Source organism: Hibiscus syriacus, unplaced genomic scaffold, assembly GCF_006381635.1.
Source record: "Hibiscus syriacus cultivar Baekdansim isolate YM2019G1 unplaced genomic scaffold, ASM638163v2 tig00110809_pilon, whole genome shotgun sequence".
NCBI lineage: Eukaryota > Viridiplantae > Streptophyta > Magnoliopsida > Malvales > Malvaceae > Hibiscus > Hibiscus syriacus.
This window is the reverse complement of record NW_024062869.1, coordinates 1,686,427-1,701,492: the sequence shown is the minus strand read 5'-3', so window position 1 is coordinate 1,701,492 and position 15,066 is coordinate 1,686,427. Positions and strand designations below refer to the sequence as shown.

Below are 15,066 nucleotides of genomic sequence, written 5' to 3'. Positions count from 1 at the left end.
AGAAGGCTACCTGGCCGACCAAAAAGTCACGATCGTATACCGTCTAGGTGAAGAGAAGAAGAGATCGACATGTAGTCGTGCAAGGAAAGTGGTCATACAGGTTGACATGTGGATCACCAGTGCCATCAAAATCATCTTTTCCTCTACCAAATATGGATCCTCATCAAAATCCAAAGCTCATATGGTGTCAAGCAAAAGGCAATCATCTTTAAAAATCCCAATCACAATTGGCTTCACCTTTTGGGACTGTTAACTTAGTGATTTTTAAATGCAAACGTTGTATTATGTGGATTTTATGTGAACTTTTAACATTTTCAGTTGAATTAATGACTCAGGCCAACCATTTTGACTTAACCAACTCTTGTTATTCAGTTGTTATCACTTATTAGGCATGCATTTGACTATCGCACACGAAATTACAATCGCAACGAGAGAATTGCAATGCGAAATGAAAATCCCAACAAGAATCGCAATGCGGAAATGAAAATCGCAATGCGAAATGAAATCGCAACGAGAATGAAAATCGCAACGAGAGAATCGCAATGCGGAAATGAAATCGCAATGCGAAATGAAAATCGCAACGAGAGATCGCAATGCGAAATGAAAATCGCAATGCGAAATGAAATCGCAACGAGAGAATCGCAATGCGAAATGAAAATCGCAATGCGAAATGAAAATCGCATTGCGATTCTCTCGTTGCGATTTTCATTTCCGCATTGCTATTTTCATTTCGCATTGCGATTCTCTCGTTGCGATTCATTTCGCATTGCGATTTTCATTTCAATATATGCAGATTGAAATCAACAAATCAACCATTACATTCAATCAATTAAACAAGCACAAATAAATTATGTTCGCATCAATTACACAAATCAACTTTTACAAATCATCTTTTACAAATCAATTAAACAATCAAAAAATAAGCAATAATTCTTATTTCCAATCATCTACTATTGAATCAACTTTTACAAATCAATTAAACAATCAAAAAACTTCATTAAACTATTGAATCAACTTTTGCAGCCATACATCATTTTCACGCAGTTCACTTCTGAGATTAACCTGCAGAAACCAACATTTGCTCAAACAACACTTTCTACACATCTAAAACCTACAAACAGCAAATTATTCTATTCTAGGTACTTAACCAAACATTTCAAACCAAAAGTCTATAAACTTACCAATTGTTTATGGACATTTTTATAACGCGGATGCAGGTAGGCAGCGTCTCGTATATATCGATTTAGCCATATATGCCGAAACCACAAGCCTACTGCAGCTCTATCTCTATCGTGGAGGTAGATCTTGGTGCTTCCCGTCGTCAACGCTCCAACGCCAAGCATACTAGAGGACCACAATCTCCTCTGGCTCCTCCCGTTTGTTGTGCGCGTCTCGTCTAATACTGTAATATTGAGCTTCTTTGGCTCTTGTTTCCAGAACGAGTCCAATAATTGATCGCATCCAAGAATTTAGCCAAATGAGAGCTCCATCCCTTAATAATATCTCTTAAATCAGCCAATGATATGTAATTTATCATGCTGTCATACACTATTGTCTTAAGGGATGGGAGCTGAAGCTCGACGAGAATCCAATGTTTCGTTCCAAAACAGGGATAAACACCTGCAATCATAATAATTTCATTCATTGCGCACTTATTTCATAAAACCTTTAACTCAATCTAAAATAAATACTAACCTTATCGACCTCCCACCATGCAGGATAAAGTTTAGCTTGTCCATTGCCCAAATCAAATGATTCATCTCGTGCATTCTCAAGTGAACGGCGTAAAAGCGTCGCATAATTGTATATCGTATATTTTATTTTTCTTAAGTTTCTTATTATTAGAAGACGTGTCACCCACGCATCGATATGCTGTTTTACAAAAAAAGACATATATTAGGACTTACATAAATTTTAAAAAAAAATTAATCAAATTGAAATATAAAAAAATATAAGACTTACCCCCCCATCGAAATAGCCATTGTCTTCGACCCCTAATAATACGCCCCACCAAGACCGATCAAGCAACAAATAGATATCATCGTGAGCTTGCATATGTCAGTGAAACACCCCTGGCTCCGCTCATGTAGATAAAAATCAACTGCGGTCTTAGCCCAAAGGGTGTTATCCAGAATTGTGTCCGGTAGTTGTTTCCTCTCCTCTTCAGATACCGGTATGGTACTGGCCGTAACTCATACGAGAGCCAACTTGAATCCATCATGTCCGGCACGTCAGAGGGTTTCTCAGAAGCCTACATATGACGCCATGTGAATCGGGCTCTTGAATGGTGGGAGGGACCTCTTCAATGATGACAGTGGCCTCTTGAACGGTGGGAGGGGACTCTCGAGGAATGATAGGGGGCCTCTTCAACGAGGGAGTGGACTCTTGAGGGATGACAGGCGAGTCGGGCTTCTTCTTGCGGTGTCTTCGTACTATTGGGGTGTACGGAGACTTAATAGCACGTGCACGCTGTCTGATGCGTGAACTCCGTCGTGCAAGCATAACCCGACGTAAAGCATCCACTCTATCGGGCCGCTAAATAATTAAATACAAAAATCATAAACAACATGATATTTAAACGTGAAAACAAAGACAAATATGTTTCAAACTTGCATTGTATTCACCCAAGTCATTATTCTATCATAGTTCACAAATGCATCAGATAACAAAGAAAAATATGTTTCAAACTAATACCCTGAAGTTAGTATTTGTCTTTGTTTTGTCTATTGGTTGAAGTAATGCAATCCATTCAAGTTTCAATTTGCAGAAGAAGAAATAGTTTACTTTTGCAACACGAAACTTAAAATCGCAACGCGAAATGAGAATCGCAACGAGAAACCAAAATCGCAACGCAAACCAAAATCGCAACGCGAAATGAAAATCGCAACGACAGAATCGCAATGCGAATGAAAATCGCAACGAGAGAATCGCAACGCGAAATGAAATCGCAATGCGATTTTGGTTTCGCGTTGCGATTTGTCGTTGCGATTTTGGTTTCGCGTTGCGATTCTGTCGCGATTTCATTTTGCGTTGCGATTCTCTCGTTGCGATTTTAAGTTTCGTGTTGCGAAAGTAAACTATTTCTTCTTCTGCAAATTGAAACTTGAATGGATTGCATTACTTCAACCAATAGACAAACAAAGACAAATACTGACTTCAGGGTATTAGTTTAGCAGAATTGGCAGCAACCGAAACAAATTTACTTTCAACCAAAAGACAAAACAAAGACAATACTATTTCACAGTGTTAAAGAATACACAGTTTAGCAGAATTGGCACAACCAGACAAATTTACTTTCAACCAAAAGACAAAACAAAGACAAATACTATTTCACAGTGTTAAAGAATACACAGTTTAGCAGAATTGGCAGCAACCGAACAAATTTACTTTCAACCAAAGACAAAACAAAGACAATACTATTTCACAGTGTTAAAGAATACACAGTTTAGCAGAATTGGCAGCAACCGAATAATTTACTAAGCAATCTAAGTGAAATGGCTAATCTAAGTGAATTACGAGTAAATTTATCATTAAGTTAAATATGGAAAATCTTAAACTTACCTCGTTGCGTAGAGTATGAACCTCATTCTGCAACGATACTATCATCTCACGTAGAGCGGCAACTCACCACTTAAAGTTGACACCTCCACACGCCATGCACCATCGTTATCGCGTAGAGTACCGATCTCCTCACGCAAGGCATTGACCTCATCACGTAACTCATCCCGTGGAGGTGGAGAACAAGGAGATAAATGTCGTGGTCTCTTTACCGGTCGCCTATCATGAGGTGATGGTGGAGAAGAGCTCGATGATGTGACGGGATAGGTGATGGCTCTCGTTCTAGAGGTGTATAGTCGGGTCGATCGGGTGATGGCTCTGGGTGAGGTGATGGCTCTCGAATTGGAGGAAGTGGATGCTGCTCATCATCCGTGCCATCAAAAAAACTCTGACTAGCTTGCCACCAATCAGTGGCAAGCTCTTCCTCCGTGGGTGTCAGTCTTTGTAATGGAATGTTGGCCTCCTAACAATATAAAAACTCAAACAAAGTTAACGTCTACTATTAATAACTTGTTTATATATTATATGAAAGTATTTGTGTTAACTTACATTATTTATTGTCGCATATGGTATTAAGTCTTCCCAATCCAACAGATTTTTCCTCTTCCAGGAAATAGCCCTTGGAATATCATTTGACGTTTTTATTGCATATGTACGCATGCTGGGGAAAGCCTCGAATATCCAAATCTACAAACAATATAATAACAAAATTAGTAATTGTTAAATAATTAATTATAATTTTAGAAACATTATATAGAAATTCTTACCTTAAAGGCCCAAAAAGCCTGACAAAGTGTATTTCGACCCATCGCCACGCAAACTTTGCGGTCATCAAAGGCAGTAGACAACTTAGTCCCGGTAGCTTTCCATATATACGAACCCCACGGAAACAGATTCCATGCATTCAGGTCCTCTACCAATATTATTAGCTCCCGAGGAATAGGTTGTCTGGCCTCTCTGCCTAAAAAGCCGGCATACACAAGTAGTAGAAGGCATACTCGGACAACAACGACGTCATCCATCCGAGTGAAACCAGCTTTCTTATTAAACAATTTCTTCAGGTCGTCGATGTGTAGTTCGGCTTCTCCATTGACTCATCCGAAAAAACCCGGGATAACCATGATGGGCGGGCGATATGACGAGTGTACCGGCCTACATCATCGTGTCCGAATCGTAGACCAGTGATTAAGCAGAACTCCTTCCGCCCAAAACAAGTATACACTGGTGGAAAATGAAACCATATCTCTTCCTCACCACGTTGTATACTGTCGGGTAGATTTGATGTCATGGTCTGAAGCCACAATGGGTCAAATTAGCATCTCCACCCGGATGCTGTACTCTCAGCCATGGCCCGAAGCAGGTTTCCTCAAACAATTGTCTTTGTGCAGGTGAAAGCTTCGAAGCAATTGTAGTGGCTAGCTAAATTTATTCCTTAATGTCAATGAAGCCGAAAAAAATTTCTACAAAAACAATAAACATACCAAGTTAGATATACCAAAACTACACTGTGAAGATATACCAAAAACATAACATAAAAAGTAGTAGTTTATTCTTGAAACTAAAATTTGCAACACTGTTTTGTCTTTTGGTTGAAATGAAAATCGCAACGAGAGAATGACTGTCGCAACTAGAGAAATGAAAATCGCAACGAGAGAATCGCAACGCGAAATGAAAATCGCAACGAGAGAATCGCAACGCGAAATGAAAATCGCAATGCGATTTTGGTTTCGCGTTGCGATTCTCTCGTTTGCAATTCTCTCGTTGCGATTTTCATTTTCTCGTTGCAGATAGTCATTTTCACGTTGCGATTTTCATTTATCTCGTTGCGACTCTTCTGCAAATTGAAACTTGAATGGATTGCATTACTTCAACCAAAAGACAGAACAAAGACAAAGACAAATACTAACTTGAAAATCGCAACGAGAGAATAGCAACGCGAAATGAAAATCGCAACGAGAGAATCGTAACGCGAAATGAAATCTAAGTGAAATGGTTAATCTATTATTGAAATGACCAGTAAACTTTCATCAGTTTCAATATGAAAAACCTACAATAATGCAAAAATTTCAAAATAAAAATAATTAAAAAACTAACCCTCGAGGTTGATTTTCCATTTCTGAATATTGTGAGGATTTTCTGACCGTGAATGGTTGTGAGGTATTTCGCCGGAGATGGGGACGGAAATCTTCGGAGATGGGGACGGATTTCGCCGTAGAGAGTGAGAGATGGAGATGGGACTGAGTTGTGATTTTAGGTTTTAGGTTATGATTTGCGATTACGGGATTTTGTCTTAATATTCGTTTTTGTAATTTGAAAATAAAATACGCGTAGCGATTATATGGCGCTTTAAAAATCGCGTTGCGATTTACGGATACGCGTTGCGATTTTACGTATTGTCGTTGCGATTTACGGATACGCGTTGCGATATACGGATACGCATTGCGATTTACGGATACGCGTTGCGATTTACGGATACACGTTGCGATTTACGGATACGCGTTGCGATTTATGTGTTCGCGTTGCGATTTTCATATTTCGCGTTGCGATTCTGGAAAATCGCAATGCGAATTTGTACTATCGCATTGCGATTGTCAAGAATCGCGTTGCGATTTTGGAAACTGATTTGCGATTCTGGGGATCGCGTTGCGATTTTTATTTCGCGTTGCGATTTTGTGGTCATTTTGGCAAATCCAAAAAAAGTTGGTTAAAATCGTATATTATAAGGCATTTTTGGTCACTGAGGCGATTTTCTCTTATTATTATTATAAGAAATTATTATTATTATATTATTATTATATATATTATTATTACAAATAATACAACATGAATGCTCATTTTACAAAATCAACCCGATTCAGGCCCAGACCCGGTTCAAGCCCAAGAAGCCCAAAACCCGATTAGGGTTTTCACATCTTATATTAGCCCCAGATCCAACGGTCTAGATCCAATCTAGCAAGAATCTAGGATTCACCAACCCTAGGGACTATTCCGGCGCTGCCTCCAGGTTCCCCAATCGGTGACTGCCACAACGCCGCCGCCTCCAACAGAAGGATCTAGAAGAAGCAATGAGAACCGCACACCTCCCCCTATGGTGAGTCATCATCGTAGATCCGGTGACTCACCAAAATGAACGGTTGTCCAAGATCTTTTGAGGGCTATAAAAGCCTTGATTTCCCTACAAAAAAGGAGAACACAACAACGACAAGAACGGGAAGAAAGCAACAACACCAACGAGCAACAAACAAACCAAAAGGAGAAGAAAAGAAATGAGATTTTACCTTCGTCGAAGCCTAAACGTCGTTGGAATAGTTGTTTTACCGAAGGTAAAATCTTAGATCAAGGCCGTTTTGAAATTTTATAGGAAAAAATAAGGGTGGTTTCAGGTTTAGGGTAAGTTGATCTACGATTGAGCTATTTCAATTTTTTTCGACCGTGAATAGTGATTGGAATAGTGACCGGCGGTAACCGAATAATGATCGGTCGGTGAACGGCTGGTGTCGGAGTTCCCTCTGATGAGGGAATTTAGAGAGAAGGGAGCTTATCTCTCTAAGGAGAGAAAACCAAAATGAACAAATGAGAAGAATTAAGATTTTAGGCCTATATTGGCCTATTTAACCCAAATCGAAACTACGTCTTTTAGGGAATGAGTGTTTGTGTAATCTCCCACTTGGAATATGATGTTCGCAGTTCCTCTAAATTTGTAATAGTTTCAATTGGGTCACTAATCATGTTTTTGTGTTCTCTGCTAGTATTTATATATTTAGGATAAATATTAGATTTAATCCCTTAAATTTAATAATTTATAATTTAATTCAAATATTATTTAGGGATAAATCGCACTGTTAATACCTATATTTTATTATATTTCGAATTAGAGCTATTAATTTATATATTTTGTAAATTAATCTTATATTTTAATTTCTTTAATTTTGGTTATTGTTTAATTATAATTTTATTTTAATTTTTATTATTGTCCTTTATTTTTTAATATTGTTATTTTAGTACTTTAACTATTATTTTTTTTTTTATCTTTATTTTATTTCAGTCATATTAATATATATATATATATATATATATATGAAAGATTTGTAAATTATTTGATTAATTTCACAAATTAATAAAATAAAATATTTATTTATTTATAAATATTAAAAAAGGTTGTCTTAAAGTAACTAGATGTACTTTTATGATATTTTTAAACAAATAAATACCCTATTTATAAAACACTATATATAGTTACTTTAATTTTATAAAAATATTTTAATATAATTTTTCTTAGAATTATTCAATTGAATCTGAAATAACAAGGTCGTAATTAAATTCATATTCGAATTCTTAAACTTCCACTACTAGAGACAATTTATAATTGAAAGGTATCAATTTTGGGCGTTATGGGGGTGCTAATATTTTCCCAAACATAACCGACCACGAATCCCTTTTTATTACTAAAAAGAATGAATTTTTTGTTATACGCATACTGATTTATCTTTTAAATAATTTTATTCAAAACTCTTTTAAAATGATTTTAGGTATTCGACTTACCTAACCCAAAAGGTCGATGACGACTCTAAAATATTTTCTTAAAAACCATTTATTTCATTCATTATACTTTTCTGCCAAATAAATTCGTGTCCAGACGAAAATCGGTTACGACAATGTCAATAAGTGTATATTCCATCGAGTTTTCGATCATTTAATGTCAAAATAGTTGTCTTATATCTCTATATTTGCAGGCAGTAGAGGCTATCGAAAAGTTGCAAAAGACTGTTGATACTCTCATAGTGATTCCCAATGACCGTCTGCTTGATATTGCTGATGAGCAGACACCTCTGCAAGATGCTTTTCTTCTCGCTGATGATGTTCTGCGCCAAGGGGTTCAAGGAATTTCAGATATAATAACGGTCTCTGATTCTTTCACATGCCACACTACAGTTTCAGACATTATGACCTTTGGCATGAAAAACTATTGAAAATACACAGTGATGCATGAATCGTTGTCATCTAGGTCATAAATTATTAAATGCTCAAACCTCAAACCATTTGAACTTGGTTTTATAATTGTTTTTCCTGTTTTTAGCGTATCACTTAATGGAATTTGTTCCTTTCTTTTTGTAGATACCTGGATTGGTGAATGTGGATTTTGCAGATGTTAAGGCCGTCATGAAAGATTCTGGGACTGCAATGCTTGGGGTAGGAGTTTCCTCCAGCAAAACCGCGCAGAAGAAGAGGCAGAGCAAGCAACTTTGGCTCCGTTAATTGGATCATCAATTCAATCAGCTACTGCTGCGGTATATATTACCGGAGGAAAAGATATAACCTTGCAGGAAGTAAATAGAGTATCACAGGTACATACGGTGCTCGAAGCCATTGATTTCTTCTTTGTGATTCAATCGTACCATCTTTATGGAAAATGAAATTCATTTTAGTTGCATGCTTCAGACATTCTCTTTGTAATATGTTTTACTTTTTGTTGGTTTTCAGGTTGTGACAAGTTTGGCTGATCCTTCGGCTATCATATTTGGTGCTGTTGTCGATGACCGTTATAATGGGGATCCATGTGACTATTATTGCTACAGGCTTCTCACAATCGTTTCAGAAGACATTATTAACCGACCCCAAGGCTTCAAAACAGCCTGAAAAGCTTGGAGGGCAAAAAAGAAGGGGATATCGTTACCCAACAACCATCGTCACCTTCAACTGTTCCATCTCAAACAACTCCACGAAGGCTATTCTTCTAATTTCTTTGATCTCTTCTCTCTTTTACCTTCTTTTTGCCGTTAGTTGTGTAAAGATCTTGAAGCTTATGAGTATTATTAGATGCCATTTGTTTTATATGATTGTGTAGTCCACAATAGATGTGCTCATGCTTAAATCTCAATCTAGTACGAGGACATGCACTGATGCGCCTGAAATGCTTCTAGGTTTGATGCTGGTTACAATGCTTTAGATTCAACATCGAAAGATATATATATCATAAATAGTTGAAATGTCTACAAGACTTAAATTACTTGAAATTTACATAGTTCGAGCAGGCTCAGCATCTTCACACAAAGCACAAAAAGATAAAAGGAAAAGTGGGGGCACAATACCAAATAATAAGTTTCCAAAAGGGAGGTAATAACTGAAAACTGATTCCATTCACGATACCCACATAAACATAAATTAATGGCAAGCTTGTTGCGTTTGCAATGGTTGGTAATTACAAATACTTGATCAAAAGGTATATGACGACAACCATCACAATTCCTATAACAGCTAATAGCATGCACATACAGGAGCATCCACCTTTGGTTCGTTGTTCAAAATAGCTACGTTTTTTGCACTCTCTGTTAGCAAAGAAAACACAATTCTCAGAATCCACCATTCTGTATAGTTTCAATAACTAAAAGCCATCTAATTCTTAGTTTACTTGAGATCTTTGTCAATTCTAAACACAAATCGAATGACCATGAATTCTATCCTTCCTCCGTGGCAAGATTCATCACCAAAGATTTCCCACCACATGATGTATCATTTATGGGAATGCATATTGCTAGAAGAGGATCATGATAAATAAAGTAAACAGAAGTCATTGGTTTTCGTTCAATTCAAAAAATGAAAGGAAGATATTGTGCTATGCATTTAAAATGTTGATAAATTGCAAGTGTTTTACCCGTAGGCGAGAATCAGTAACATCCACATGTTGGTCCAGGTCATCCTGCTTTGAGGGAACACGACAAAGTTTACCGATGATGAATCAATCCTCACCAAGCATTTATTTAAAAAATATTATAAGCAAAAGATTATAAAGAAACAAAGAGAAACATACAATAAGTCTGGTATGCAGATCAAGTTCTTCATTGACCGCCAATGCAATATGCTTCGTACTTAATACGGTCTCCTCCAACTTCTCAAGACCCTCATCTTGCTCTGCTCAAAAAAGAAACCTTCGTTAGTTGGGGGCACTAAAGCCATTTTACAATCAACCAGGGATAACAATTTGATACTAAAATAACCTTTCATAATTTGTCTTTGAAGACCAACAAGGCCAGAGTTATCCAAACCAACTGTTATACTCATGGCATCAGTCTTTGTTTCTGGCCCCAACAAGCTATCTCGGTTCGCAAAATTCGACATATTGAAGGCAGAAGCCATCTGACTCGCTTTTGATCTCAAATTTGCAACCATATCCTTTCGACGGTTCATCTCCTTCTCTGTTCTGTGACCAAAATATGAAGCAATGGACAAAAGGACAGATTATTCTACATATTCTAACATATTCCAATTTGCAAAAGAACAACAGAGTGCCATATGTTATGAAAACCCCAGAAGATATACGATCAAAATTACTAAACACAACATCGATTCATTCCTATTTGCACCTCAATTAAGATAACTTACAAGGGCTTCCCAGTATGTCTTGACATAAGGGACTGCAATCCATCAAGTCTAGTCCCTAAAATTGTAATCTTCCTTCTTGTAGCCGATGCATGACGCTGAGTTTCTGGTCCGGATGCCGGTAAGGAAATCCTCTCAGATATCATTCCATTGATATCATCTGCAATTTTTACCGCTTCATTGTATTCTTTTATCCATGGGTCTGATGAAGCTGCCATTGACCTTGAATGGTAATCAAGTTAAAAGGTTATTTGAAGGACCGAAAAAACATAAGATACACACGAAGCCAGAATAAAAGAAGAACAATAGGAGCAAATGGAAGCTAAATTGAGCTTTCAAAATTAACCCAGAATGGTTCTAAGAAAACTCTTTCCTTTTTAATTTTCTCCCTTCGATGGCTTCTGTTGAAGAATCGGAGAATTACACACAAGAAAAAAGAATATTTTCTTTTAAAACTGGATGAGGAATTTCAATTCAAAGCAGGATACATATCGAGAAAATCCAAAAAAGAATCAAGCAATCAACTTATACTCAATCGTCCGCCTTGTAAAATTAACTTTATTTAGGGCAATAAACCCCCCCCCTTTCCCTTTGTATGATGCTAATTTACGCTGAATTCAAAGAAACCCTATATTAATGGGTTCTTATAGAGGGGGGAAAACCTTTTGAACAGGATTTGATCTCATTATTGGAAATTGGATGAGTATTTACAAAGAAGAGATAATTTGGACAATCAAATTAACCTTAATATAATAAATAAAGACAAAGAAGGAAATTTGATTCAAACGCAACAACAAATTCCCAAATTCTAGATAAAGTCAGCGAATACCCAAGTCAATTAATAAAAAATAAACGAAATTCATAAACAACTTACAAAGAGGAAAACTGAAATCGAATGAGCAGTTAGTCAGACCCCAATGGAAAATGGGTGAGAGAGAGATCGGATTGAATAAAAAGTATGAAAACAAGAATTGCCGATTCAAACGACGGCGTAGCGCCCAAGCAACGTTTCCGTCGTTCAGCACATTATTAGGGGCAATTTGTATTTGTGAAATAAAAAAATTCAAAATAAAAAAGGAGGAACTATTAATTGAATTGATAAAAAATAATAATATTTTAATCACAAAAAAATAATTAAATTATTAATTTAATCTTAATTCGATTTCCAGTCAAATAATTTAAGATCCCTCAAGTGAATATAAGTATAATTATAATAATAATTACCCATCCTAAAATTACAAATATAAACACAATCTGAATTAACATTAGTTGGATAAAAACTGAACTTATACGTAATAAAAAACAATTACTATATCCCAATTGAATTGAAAATCAAATCCTATCTGAATTAAAATAAAATAAGTAGGATTCGTGCATGAAAATGCATACCAAACAGGATTCAATCTTTAAACATTTTTACCGAAAAAGATCTGTATATGTAAATACAACTAAAAAGGTTTAATTTTAACAATCCACGTAAATCAAAGGACGGAATTGATATAATCAAATGAATTCAAAGATAAAATTAATAAAATTAAAAATAAATACAACAACAACAACAAACCCAATTCTCATATGCAATGGGGTAAGGGGGAGGTAAGGTAGTAGGTTGAGAGTAGCTTCCGTGGAAGACCTCCGCAGTCAGAAAATTAAAAATATAGATAAATGCAATGCATGTATAAATAAATATAAAATACATAGTTGAACAGTATTCATATGCAGTTATTAATATCATTAGTATCATATGTGCGTATGTAATGGGCAGTAATCCCTGCAAAAAAATCCCTGCGAAAAATCTCTGTATATAGACAGAAACGTAAGACCCGACTAAAATTAAAAGTGGAGAGAATGATACACAAAGTCAAACGATAGCAAGCCCAGTTCTAAGCCTTCATAAATACCATAACAAAAACGAATAAAAAGTAGAAGTCATGGAAATTACTACAAAGGCATTAAAAGAAGACAGAGATGATACAGCCTAGAGATATGACCCACACTACTCGACTATCCTAGTCTTAAGTCTCCATACTTTCCTATCAGAGGTCATGTCCTCGGTAAGGGCTAAATCCATCAAATCAGATCTCAAGCAGTCTTCCCACTTCCGCCTTGGTCGTCCTCTCCTTCTGGCACCGTCGACTGTAATCGACTCTACCCTCATGACCGCATCTGACGGTAGTCGCCTAAGGACATGCCCAAACCACCGTAGTCTTCCTTCCCTCAATTTTTCGGAAACAGGCACCACCCCCAAGGACATCCTAATAGCAGAGTTTGTTGTCATATCCCACAGAGTCCTACCGCATGTCCATCGAAGCATTCTCATTTCTGCGGCCTCTATCCTCCTAACATGATCCTTCTTGGTTGCCCAACATTCTGATCCATACAACAGCGCTGGTCTTATTGCCATTCTATAAAATTTTCCCTTAAGTTTTAGAGGCACCTTCTTGTCACACAAAACTCCAGTAGCGGCCCTCCACTTTAGCCATCCCGCCTTTATACGGTGTGTAACGTCATCATCTACACCCCCATCTTTATGTATCATAGACCCTAGGTACTTGAAACAATTCTTTGAGGGGAGAACGTGTCCTTCTATGCATACTTCTACATCTTATTCGTTTTGGTCCCTACTGAAGTTTGAACATAAATACTCTGTCTTATCAATATTGATCCTTAAACCTTTTTCTTCCAAAGCAGTCTTCCAAGTAGCCAGTCTACTATTCAACTCAGATTTTGTTTCAGCAACTAGGACAATGTCGTCAGCGAAAAGCATATACCACGGTACACCGTCTGGTGTCGCACAATAGATGTCGTCCATAATCAAGGCGAAGATGTAAGGGCTAAGAGCCGACCCCTGGTGGAGTCCGATTTCCACCGGGAATGCCTCGGTGTCGCCAATTGTAGTCCTGACGTATGTAGTAGATCTACAATACATATCACGAATCGCCCGGATATAAATAGTTGGGATCCGTCTCGTTTCCAAAGTCTTCCAGATCGCATCGCGGGGAACGCTATCATAAGCCTTCTCAAGGTCAATGAACGCCATGTGAAGATCTCTAGACTTTTCCCTATATTTCTCCATAAGTCGTCGAAGTAGATGAATCGCCTCCGTGGTAGACCTGCCTGGCATAAAGCCAAATTGGTTTTCCGAAACCCTAGTAACTTGTCTCAACCTAGCCTCTATCACCCTTTCCCATAGCTTCATGGTATGGCTGAGTAGTTTAATACCTCTGTAGTTACCATAACGTTGGGGATCTCCTTTATTCTTATAGATTGGTATCACCGTGGACTCTCTCCACTCCTCTGGCATATTGGCAGTCTCTAAAATAATATTAAAGATATTGGTCAACCACTTAACTCCCTCTTCTCCTAGGGCCACCTACATAGTGATAGGAATTTGATAAGGACCGACAGCTTTGTCCCTTCCCATCTTTCTAAGAGCTATTTTGACTTCCTCAAACCCAATCCTACTTGTAGGGCAGTCATTGGCCGAAGTATGATGGTCGGATGACCCATCAACGGTACTATCTCTACAAGGAGAGACACTGTCATTAAATAAGCCAAAGAAGTAACTACCCCAAACCCTCTTAATATCATGATCTTTCGCTATAAGAACACCATTGTTGTCCTTAATAAATATAATTCTACCTAGATCATTTTTCCTATTCTCCCTAGATTTTGCAAGCCTAAAGATGTCGTTTTGTCCTTCCTTGGTGTCTAATCTCTTGTATATTTCCTCGTATGCCTTATCCTTTGCTTTAACCACCATTTTCTTGGCTTCCCGCTTTGCCTCCTTGTATCTTTGTTTAGCTCTCGACCTTTCTTCGTCGTCATTGCATTGTAAAAACTCCTTGAAGCAAGTTTGCTTTGTCTTCACCTTAGTTTGGACTTCGTCGTTCCACCACCACGATTCTTTATGTTCATTGGCCTTCCCTGTCGACAACCCCAGGGTGTTTTTGCCCACCTCTATGATGGAATTTGTCATATTTTTCCATAACAAATCTGCATTATTTGAGTTTGTAGTTCCAAAACTTGTATTAGACAAAACCTTACTCCTAAAGTCATCAGCTGTCGCTCCATGTAACTTCTTCCAAAGGATCCTAGGTTTACCTAGTTTAGCCCTCCTATGAGTGTTTC

The 15,066-nt window shown here is 37.3% G+C and overlaps 2 pseudogenes; one reads left to right on the top strand and one right to left on the bottom strand.

Moving 5' to 3' along the window:
• Positions 1-8,266: 8,266 nt before the first annotated feature.
• Positions 8,267-9,493, top strand: LOC120141478 (annotated as a pseudogene).
• Positions 9,494-9,668: 175 nt separating this feature from the next.
• LOC120141476 lies at positions 9,669-11,864 on the bottom strand (annotated as a pseudogene).
• Between the last annotated feature and the right edge of the window lie 3,202 nt (positions 11,865-15,066).